We start from the raw sequence: 12,246 nt of genomic DNA on the forward strand, positions 1-12,246 counted from the left end.
TCTAAATCGAGGAGCGTTTCTATGGCAACGACAGAATCTCCTATTGGGAGGCGATTGTCTCATGTCGGATGCACTATTCCTTCTTTATAGCATCCGTCGATCCCTCTCAGTGACGAATTAACACAGAAATTGCGTCGCTTTAACATACTAAAGGTTCTATGACTTCTCTTTCTAAATCGAATAGCGTTTCTATGGCAACGACAGGATCTCCTATTGGGAAGCGAGTATCTCATGTGGGATGCACTATTCCTTCTTTATTGCATCCGTCGATCCCTCACAATGACGAATTAACTAAGAAATTGCGTCGCTATGAAATACTATAGGATCTATGATTTCTCTTTCTAAATCGAGGAGCGTTTCTATGGCAACGACAGGATCTCATATTGGGAGATGTGTATCTCATGTCGAATGCATTATTCCTTCTTTATTGCATCCGTCGTTCCCTCACAATGACGAATTAACACAGAAATTGCGTCGCTATGAATTACTACAGGTTCTATGACTTCTCTTTCTAAATCAAGGAGCGTTTCTATGGCAACGACAGGATCTACTATTGGGAGGCGAGTATCTCATGTCGGATGCACTATTCCTTCCTTATTGCATCCGTCGATACCTCACAATGACGAATTAACACAGAAATTGCGTCGCTATGAAATACTATAGGTTCTATGAATTCTCTTTCTAAATGGAGGAGCGTTTCTATGGCAACGACAGGATCTCCTATTGGGAGGCGAGTGTCTCATGTCGGATGCACTATTCCTTCTTTATTGCATCCGTCTATCCCTCACAATGACGAATTAACACAGAAATTGCGTCGCTATGAAATACTATAGGTTCTATGACTTCTCTTTCTAAATCTAGGAGCGTTTCTATGGCAACGACAGGTTCTCCTATTGGGAGATGTGTATCTCATTTCGGATGCTCTATTCCTTCTTTATTGCATCCGTCGATCCCTCACAATGACGAATTAACACAGAAATTGTGTCGCTATGAAATACTATAGGTTCAATGACTTCTCTTTCTAAATCGAGGAGCGTTTCTATGGCAACGACATTATCTCCTTTTGGGAGGCGAGTATCCCATGTCGGATGCACTATTCCTTCTTTATTGCATCCGTCGATCCCTCACAATGACGAATTAACACAGAAATTGCGTCCCTATGAAATTTTATAAGTTCTATGAATTCTGTTTCTAAATCGAGGAGCGTTTCTATGGCAACGATAGGATCTCCTATTGGGAGGCGAGTATCTCATGTCGGATGCACTATTCCTTCTTTATTGCATCCGTCGATCCCTGACAATGACGAATTAACACAGAAATTGCGTCGCTATGAAAAACTATAGGTACTATGACTTCTCTTCCCAAATCGAGGAGCGTTTCTATGGCAACGACAGGATCTCCTATTGGGAGGCGAGTATCTCATGTCGGATGCACTATTATTTCTTTATTGCATCCATCGATCCCTCACAATGACGAATTAACACAGAAATTGCGTCGCTATGAGACACTATAGGTTCTATGACTTATCTTTCTAAATCGTGGAGCGTTTCTATGGCAACGACAGGATAACCTATTGGGAGGCGAGTGTCTCATGTCGGATGCACTATTCCTTCTTTATTGCATCCGTCGATCCCTTACAATGCCGAATTAACACCGAAATTGCGTCGCTATTAAATACTATAGGTTCTATGACTTCCCTTTCTAAATCGAGGAGCGTTTCTATGGCAACGACAGGATCTGCTATTGGGAGGCGAGTATCTCATGTCGGATGCACTATTCCTTCTTTATTGCATCCGTCGATCCCTCACAATGACGAATTAACACAGAAATTGCGTCGCTACGAAATACTATAGGTTCTATGACTTCTCTTTCTAAATAGAGGAGCGTTTCTATGGCAACTACAGGATCTCTTATTGGGAAGCGAGTATCTCATGTCGGATGCACTACTCCTTCTCTATTGCATCCGTCGATCCCTCACAATGACGAATTAACACAGAAATTGCGTCGCTATGAAATACTACAGGTTCTATGAATTCTCTTTCTAAATCGAGGAGTGTTTCTATGGCAACGACAGGATCTCCTATTGGAAGGCGAGTATCTCATGTCGGATGCACTATTCCTTCTTTATTGCATCCGTCGATACCTCACAATGACGAATTAAAACAGAAATTGCGTCGCTATGAACTACTATAAGTTCTATGACTTCTCTCTCTAAATCGAGGAGCGTTTCTATGGCAACTACAGGATCTCTTATTGGGAAGCGAATATCTCATGTCGGATGCACTATTCCTTCTTTATTGCATCCGTCGATCCCACACAATGACGAATTAACACAGAAATTGCGTCGCTATGAAATACTATGGGTTCTATGACTTCTCTTTCTAAATTGAGGAGCGTTTCTATGGCAACGACAGGATCTCCTATTGGGAGATGTGTATCTCATTTCGGATGCACTATTCCTTCTTTATTGCATCCGTCGATCCCTCGCAATGACGAATTAACACAGAAATTGCGTCGCTATGAAATACTATAGGTTCTATGTCTTCTCTTTCTAAATCAAGGAGCGTTTCTATGGCAACGACAGGATCTCCTATTGGGAGGCGAGTATCTCATGTCGGATGCACTATTCCTTCTTTATTGCATCCGTCGATCCCTCACAATGAAGTATTAACACAGAAATTGCGTCGCTGTGAAATATTATAAGTTCTATGAATTCTCTTTCTAAATCGAGGAGCGTTTCTAAGGCAACGACAGAATCTCCTATTGGGAGGCGAGTGTCTCATGTCGGATGCACTATTCCTTCTTTATTGCATCCGTCGATCCCTCACAATGACGAATTAACACAGAAATTGCGTCGCTATGACATACTAAAAGTTCTATGACTTCTCTTTCTAAATCGAGGAGCGTTTCTATTACAACGACAGGATCTCCTATTGGGAGATGTGTATCTCATGTCGGATGCACTATTCCTTCTTTATTGCATCCGTCGTTCCCTCACAATGACGAATTGACACAGAAATTGCGTCGCTATGAAATACTATAGGTTCTATGACTCCCCTTTCTAAATCAAGGTGCGTTTCTATGGCAACGACAGGATCTCCTATTGGGAGGCGAGTATCTCATGTCGGATTTACTATTCCTTCTTTATTGCATCCGTCGATCCCTCACAATGACGAATTAACACAGAAATTATGTCGCTATGAAATACTATAGGTTCTATGAATTCTCTTTCTAAATCGAGGAGCGTTTCTATGGCAACGACAGAATCTCCTATTGGGAGGCGAGTGTCTCATGTCGGATGCACTATTCCTTCTTTATTGCATCCGTCGATCCCTCTCAGTGACGAATTAACACAGAAATTGCGTCGCTTTAACATACTAAAGGTTCTATGACTTCTCTTTCTAAATCGAGGAGCGTTTCTATGGCAACGACAGGATCTCCTATTGGGAAGCGAGTATCTCATGTGGGATGCACTATTCCTTCTTTATTGCATCCGTCGATCCCTCACAATGACGAATTAACTAAGAAATTGCGTCGCTATGAAATACTATAGGATCTATGATTTCTCTTTCTAAATCGAGGAGCGTTTCTATGGCAACGACAGGATCTCTTATTGGGAGATGTGTATCTCATGTCGGATGCATTATTCCTTCTTTATTGCATCCGTCGTTCCCTCACAATGACGAATTAACACAGAAATTGCGTCGCTATGAAATACTACAGGTTCTATGACTTCTCTTTCTAAATCAAGGAGCGTTTCTATGGCAACGACAGGATCTCCTATTGGGAGGCGAGTATCTCATGTCGGATGCACTATTCCTTCCTTATTGCATCCGTCGATACCTCACAATGACGAATTAACACAGAAATTCCGTCGCTATGAAATACTATAGGTTCTATGAATTCTCTTTCTAAATGGAGGAGCGTTTCTATGGCAACGACAGGATCTCCTATTGGGAGGCGAGTGTCTCATGTCGGATGCACTATTCCTTCTTTATTGCATCCGTCGATCCCTCACAATGACGAATTAACACAGAAATTGCGTCGCTATGACATACTAAAAGTTCTATGACTTCTCTTTCTAAATCGAGGAGCGTTTCTATTACAACGACAGGATCTCCTATTGGGAGATGTGTATCTCATGTCGGATGCACTATTCCTTCTTTATTGCATCCGTCGTTCCCTCACAATGACGAATTGACACAGAAATTGCGTCGCAATGAAATACTATAGGTTCTATGACTCCCCTTTCTAAATCAAGGTGCGTTTCTATGGCAACGACAGGATCTCCTATTGGGAGGCGAGTATCTCATGTCGGATTTACTATTCCTTCTTTATTGCATCCGTCGATCCCTCACAATGACGAATTAACACAGAAATTATGTCGCTATGAAATACTATAGGTTCTATGAATTCTCTTTCTAAATCGAGGAGCGTTTCTATGGCAACGACAGAATCTCCTATTGGGAGGCGAGTGTCTCATGTCGGATGCACTATTCCTTCTTTATTGCATCCGTCGATCCCTCTCAGTGACGAATTAACACAGAAATTGCGTCGCTTTAACATACTAAAGGTTCTATGACTTCTCTTTCTAAATCGAGGAGCGTTTCTATGGCAACGACAGGATCTCCTATTGGGAAGCGAGTATCTCATGTGGGATGCACTATTCCTTCTTTATTGCATCCGTCGATCCCTCACAATGACGAATTAACTAAGAAATTGCGTCGCTATGAAATACTATAGGATCTATGATTTCTCTTTCTAAATCGAGGAGCGTTTCTATGGCAACGACAGGATCTCTTATTGGGAGATGTGTATCTCATGTCGGATGCATTATTCCTTCTTTATTGCATCCGTCGTTCCCTCACAATGACGAATTAACACAGAAATTGCGTCGCTATGAAATACTATAAGTTATATGACTTCCCTTTCTAAATCAAGGAGCGTTTCTATGGCAACGACAGGATCTCCTATTGGGAGGCGAGTATCTCATGTCGGATGCACTATTCCTTCTTCATTGCATCCGTCGATCCCTCACAATGACGTATTAACACAGAAATTGCGTCGCTATGAAATACTATAGGTGCTATGAATTCTCTTTCTAAATCGAGGAGCGTCTCTATGGCATCGACAGGATCTCCTATTGGGAGGCGAGTGTCTCATGTCGGATGCACTATTCCTTCTTTATTGCATCCGTCGATCCCTCACAATGACGAATTAACACAGAAATTAGGCGCTATGACATACTAAATGTTCTATGACTTCTCTTTCTAAATCGAGGAGCGTTTCTATTACAACGACAGGATCTCCTATTGGGAGGCGAGTATCTCATGTCGGATGCACTATTCCTTCTTTATTGCATCCGTCGATCCCTCACAATGACGAATTAACACAGAAATTGTGTCGCTATGAAATACTATAGGTTCAATGACTTCTCTTTCTAAATCGAGGAGCGTTTCTATGGCAACGACATTATCTCCTTTTGGGAGGCGAGTATCTCATGTCGGATGCACTATTCCTTCTTTATTGCATCCGTCGATCCCTCACAATGACGAATTAACACAGAAATTGCGTCGCTATGAAATTTTATAAGTTCTATGAATTCTGTTTCTAAATCGAGGAGCGTTTCTATGGCAACGACAGGATCTCCTATTGGGAGGCGAGTATCTCATGTCGGATGCACTATTCCTTCTTTATTGCATCCGTCGATCCCTGACAATGACGAATTAACACAGAAATTGCGTCGCTATGAAAAACTATAGGTACTATGACTTCTCTTCCCAAATCGAGGAGCGTTTCTATGGCAACGACAGGATCTCCTATTGGGAGGCGAGTATCTCATGTCGGATGCACTATTATTTCTTTATTGCATCCATCGATCCCTCACAATGACGAATTAACACAGAAATTGCGTCGCTATGAAACACTATAGGTTCTATGACTTATCTTTCTAATTCGTGGAGCGTTTCTATGGCAACGACATGATAACCTATTGGGAGGCGAGTGTCTCATGTCGGATGCACTATTCCTTCTTTATTGCATCCGTCGATCCCTTACAATGCCGAATTAACACAGAAAATGCGTCGCTATGAAATACTACAGGTTCTATGACTTCTCTTTCTAAGTCAATTAGCGTTTCTATGGCAACGACAGGATCTCCTATTGGGAGGCGAGTATCTCATGTCGGATGCACTATTCCTTTTTTATTGCATCCGTCCATCCCTCACAATGACGAATTACCACAGAAATTGCGTCGCTATGAAATACTATAGGTTCTATGAATTCTCATTTTAAATCGAGGAGCGTTTCTATGGCAACGACAGGATCTCCTATTGGGAGGCGAGTATCTCATGTCGGATACACTATTCCTTCTTTATTGCAGCAGTCGATCCCTCACAATGACGAATGAACACAGAAATTGCGTCGCTATGAAATACTATAGGTTCTATGACTTCTCTTTCTAAATCGAGGAACGATCCTATGGCAACGACATGATCTGCTATTGGTAGGCGAGTATCTCATGTCGGATGCACTATTCCTTCTTTATTGCATCCGTCGATCCCTCACAATGACGAATTAACACAGAAATTGCGTCGCTATGAAATACTATAGGTTTTATGACTTCTCTTTCTAAATCGAGGAGCGTTTCTATGGCAACGACAGGACCTCCTATTGGGAGATGTGTATCTCATGTCGGATGCACTATTCCTTCTTTATTGCATCCGTCGTTCCCTCACAATGACGAATTGACACTGAAATTGCGTCGCTATGAAATACTATAGGTTCTATGACTCCCCTTTCTAAATCAAGGTGCGTTTCTATGGCAACGACAGGATCTCCTATTGGGAGGCGAGTATCTCATGTCGCATTTACTATTCCTTCATTATTGCATCCGTCGATCCCTCACAATGACGAATTAACACAGAAATTGCGTCGCTATAAAATACTATAGGTTCTATGAATTCTCTTTCTAAATCGAGGAGCGTTTCTATGGCAACGACAGAATCTCCTATTGGGAGGCGAGTGTCTCATGTCGGATGCACTATTCCTTCTTTATAGCATCCGTCGATCCCTCTCAGTGACGAATTAACACAGAAATTGCGTCGCTTTAACATACTAAAGGTTCTATGACTTCTCTTTCTAAATCGAGGAGCGTTTCTATGGCAACGACAGGGTCTCCTATTGGGAAGCGAGTATCTCATGTGGGATGCACTATTCCTTCTTTATTGCTTCCGTCGATCCCTCACAATGACGAATTAACTAAGAAATTGCGTCGCTATGAAATACTATAGGATCTATGATTTCTCTTTCTAAATCGAGGAGCGTTTCTATGGCAACGACAGGATCTCTTATTGGGAGATGTGTATCTCATGTCGGATGCATTATTCCTTCTTTATTGCATCCGTCGTTCCCTCACAATGACGAATTAACACAGAAATTGCGTCGCTATGAAATACTATAGGTTCTATGACTTCTCTTTCTAAATCAAGGAGCGTTTCTATGGCAACGACAGGATCTCCTATTGGGAGGCGAGTATCTCATGTCGGATGCACTATTCCTTCCTTATTGCATCCGTCGATACCTCACAATGACGAATTAACACAGAAATTGCGTCGCTATGAAATACTATAGGTTCTATGAATTCTCTTTCTAAATGGAGGAGCGTCTCTATGGCAACGACAGGATCTCCAATTGGGAGGCGAGTGTCTCATGTCGGATGCACTATTCCTTCTTTATTGCATCCGTCGATCCCTCACAATGACGAATTAACACAGAAATTGCGTCGCTATGAAATACTATAGGTTCTATGACTTCTCTTTCTAAATCGAGGAGCGTTTCTATGGCAACGACAGGATCTCCTATTGGGAAATGTGTATCTCATTTCGGATGCACTATTCCTTCTTTATTGCATCCGTCGATCCCTCACAATGACGAATTGACACAGAAATTGCGTCGCTATGAAATACTATAAGTTATATGACTTCTCTTTCTAAATCAAGAGCGTTTCTATGGCAACGACAGGATCTCCTATTGGGAGGCGAGTATCTCATGTCGGATGCACTATTCCTTCTTCATTGCATCCGTCGATCCCTCACAATGACGTATTAACACAGAAATTGCGTCGCTATGAAATACTATAGGTTCTATGAATTCTCTTTCTAAATCGAGGAGCGTCTCTATGGCAACGACAGGATCTCCTATTGGGAGGCGAGTGTCTCATGTCGGATGCACTATTCCTTCTTTATTGCATCCGTCGATCCCTCACAATGACGAATTAACACAGAAATTAGGCGCTATGACATACTAAATGTTCTATGACTTCTCTTTCTAAATCGAAGAGCGTTTCTATTACAACGACAGGATCTCCTATTGGGAGGCGAGTATCTCATGTCGGATGCACTATACCTTCTTTATTGCATCCGTCGATCCCTCACAATGACGAATTAACACAGAAATTGTGTCGCTATGAAATACTATAGGTTCAATGACTTCTCTTTCTAAATCGAGGAGCGTTTCTATGGCAACGACATTATCTCCTTTTGGGAGGCGAGTATCTCATGTCGGATGCACTATTCCTTCTTTATTGCATCCGTCGATGCCTCACAATGACGAATTAACACAGAAATTGCGTCGCTATGAAATTTTATAAGTTCTATGAATTCTGTTTCTAAATCGAGGAGCGTTTCTATGGCAACGACAGGATCTCCTATTGGGAGGCGAGTATCTCATGTCGGATGCACTATTCCTTCTTTATTGCATCCGTCGATCCCTGACAATGACGAATTAACGCAGAAATTACGTCGCTATGAAAAACTATAGGTACCATAACTTCTCTTCCCAAATCGAGGAGCGTTTCTATGACAACGACAGGATCTCCTATTGGGAGGCGAGTATCTCATGTCGGATGCACTATTCCTTCTTTATTGCATCCGTCGATCCCTTACAATGCCGAATTAACACCGAAATTGCGTCGCTATTAAATACTATAGGTTCTATGACTTCCCTTCCTAAATCGAGGAGCGTTTCTATGGCAACGACAGGATCTGCTATTGGGAGGCGAGTATCTCATGTCGGATGCACTATTCCTTCTTTATTGCATCCGTCGATCCCTCACAATGACGAATTAACACAGAAATTGCGTCGCTACGAAATACTATAGGTTCTATGACTTTTCTTTCTAAATAGAGGAACGTTTCTATGGCAACTACAGGATCTCTTATTGGGAAGCGAGTATCTCATGTCGGATGCACTACTCCTTCTCTATTGCATCCGTCGATCCCTCACAATGACGAATTAACACAGAAATTGCGTCGCTATGAAATACTACAGGTTCTATGAATTCTCTTTCTAAATCGAGGAGTGTTTCTATGGCAACGACAGGATCTCCTATTGGAAGGAGAGTATCTCATGTCGGATGCACTATTCCTTCTTTATTGCATCCGTCGATCCCTCACAATGACGAATTAACACAGAAATTGCGTCGCTATGAAATACTATAGGTTCTATGACTTCTCTTTCTAAATTGAGGTGCGTTTCTATGCCAACGACAGGATCTCCTATTGGGAGATGTGTATCTCATTTCGGATGCACTATTCCTTCTTTATTGCATCCGTCGATCCCTCATAATGACGAATTAACACAGAAATTGCGTCGCTATGAAATACTATAGGTTCTATGACTTCTCTTTCTAAATCAAGGAGCGTTTCTATGGCAGCGACAGGATCTCCTGTTGGGAGGCGAGTATCTCATGTCGGATGCACTATTCCTTCTTTATTGCATCCGTCGATCCCTCACAATGAAGTATTAACACAGAAATTGCGTCGCTATGAAATATTATAGGTTCTATGAATCCTCTTTCTAAATCGAGGAGCGTTTCTAAGGCAACGACAGAATCTCCTATTGGGAGGCGAGTGTCTCATGTCGGATGCACTATTCCTTCTTTATTGCATCCGTCGATCCCTCACAATGACGAATTAACACAGAAATTGCGTCGCTATGACATACTAAAAGTTCTATGACTTCTCTTTCTAAATCGAGGAGCGTTTCTATTACAACGACAGGATCTCCTATTGGGAGGCGTGTATCTCATGTCGGATGCACCATTCCTTCTTTATTGCATCCGTCGCTCCCTCACAATGACGAATTAACACAGAAATTGTGTTGCTATGAAATACTATGGGTTTTATGACTCCTCTTTCTAAATCGATCAGCGTTTCTATGGCAATGACAGGATCTCCCATTGGAAGGCGAATATCTCATGTCGGATGCACTATTCCTTCTTTATTGCATCCGTCGATCCTTCACAATGTCGAATTAACACAGAAATTGCGTCGCTATGAAATTTTATAAGTTCTATGAATTCTGTTTCTAAATCGAGGAGCGTTTCTATGGCAACGACAGGATCTCCTATTGGGAGGCGAGTATCTCATGTCGGATGCACTATTCCTTCTTTATTGCATCCGTCGATCCCTGACAATGACGAATTAACACAGAAATTGCGTCGCTATGAAAAACTATAGGTACTATGCCTTCTCTTTCTAAATCGAGGAGCGTTTCTATGGCAACGACAGGATCTCCTATTGGGAGGCGAGTATCTCATGTCGGATGCACTATTATTTCTTTATTGCATCTATCGATCCCTCACAATGACGAATTAACACAGAAATTGCGTCGCTATGAAATACTATAAGTTCTATGACTTCCCCTTCTAAATCGTGGAGCGTTTCTATGGCAACGACAGGATAACCTATTGGGAGGCGAGTATCTCATGTCGGATGCACTATTCCTTCTTTATTGCATCCATCGATCCCTCACAATGACGAATTAACACAGAAACTGCGTCGCAATGAAATACTATAGTTTCTATGACTACTCTATCTAAATCGAGGAGCGTTTCTATGGCAACGACAGGATCTCCTATTGGGAGACGAGTATCTCATGTCAGATGCACTATTCCTTCTGAATTGCATCCGTCGATCCCTTACAATGCCAAATTAACACCGAAATTGCGTCGCTATGAAATACTATAGGTTCTATGACTTCCCTTTCTAAATCGAGGAGCGTTTCTATGGCAACGACAGGATCTCCTATTGGGAGGCGTGTATCTCATGTCGGATGCGCTATTCCTTCTTTATTGCATCCGACGATCCCTCACAATGACGAATTAACACAGAAAATGCGTTGCTATGAAATGCAATAGGTTCTATGACTTCTCTTTCTAAATCGAGGAGCGTTTCTATGGCAACGACAGGATCTGCTAGTGGGAGGCGAGTATCTCATGTCGGATGCACAATTCCTTCATTATTGCATCCGTCGATCCCTCACAATGACGAATTAACGCAGAAACTGCGTTGCTATGAAATGCAATAGGTTCTATGACTTCTCTTTCTAAATCGAGGAGCGTTTCTATGGCAACGACAGGATCTGCTAGTGGGAGGCGAGTATCTCATGTCGGATGCACTATTCCTTCTTTATTGCATCCGACGATCCCTCACAATGACGAATTAACACAGAAACTTCGTTGCTATGAAATGCAATATGTTCTATGACTTCTCTTTCTAAATCGAGGAGCGTTTCTATGGCAACGACAGGATCTGCTAGTGGGAGGCGAGTAACTCATGTCGAATGCACTATTCCTTCTTTATTGCATCCGTCGATCCCTCACAGTGACGAATTAACACAGAAATTGCGTCGCTAAGATATACTATAGTTTCTATGACTTCTCTTTCTAAATCGAGGAGCGTTTCTATGGCAACGACAGGATCTGCTATTGGGAGGCGAGTATCTCATGTCGGATGCACTATTCCTTCTTTATTGCATCCGTCGATCCCTCACAATGACGAATTAACACAGAAATTGCGTCGCTAAGAAATACTATAGGTTCTATGACTTCTCTTTCTAAATAGAGGAGCGTTTCTATGGCAACTACAGGATCTCTTATTGTGAAGCGAGTATCTCATGTCGGATGCACTACTCCTTCTCTATTGCATCCGTCGATCCCTCACAATGACGAATTAACACAGAAATTGCGTCGCTATGAAATACTACAGGTTCTATGAATTCTCTTTCTAAATCGAGGAGTGTTTCTATGGCAACGACAGGATCTCCTATTGGAAGGCGAGTATCTCATGTCGGATGCACTATTCCTTCTTTATTGCATCCGTCGATACCTCACAATGACGAATTAAAACAGAAATTGCGTCGCTATGAACTACTATAAGTTCTATGCCTTCTCTTTCTAAATCG

This window comes from Schistocerca cancellata, chromosome 10 (assembly GCF_023864275.1).
Source record: "Schistocerca cancellata isolate TAMUIC-IGC-003103 chromosome 10, iqSchCanc2.1, whole genome shotgun sequence".
NCBI classification, from domain to species: Eukaryota; Metazoa; Arthropoda; class Insecta; order Orthoptera; family Acrididae; genus Schistocerca; species Schistocerca cancellata.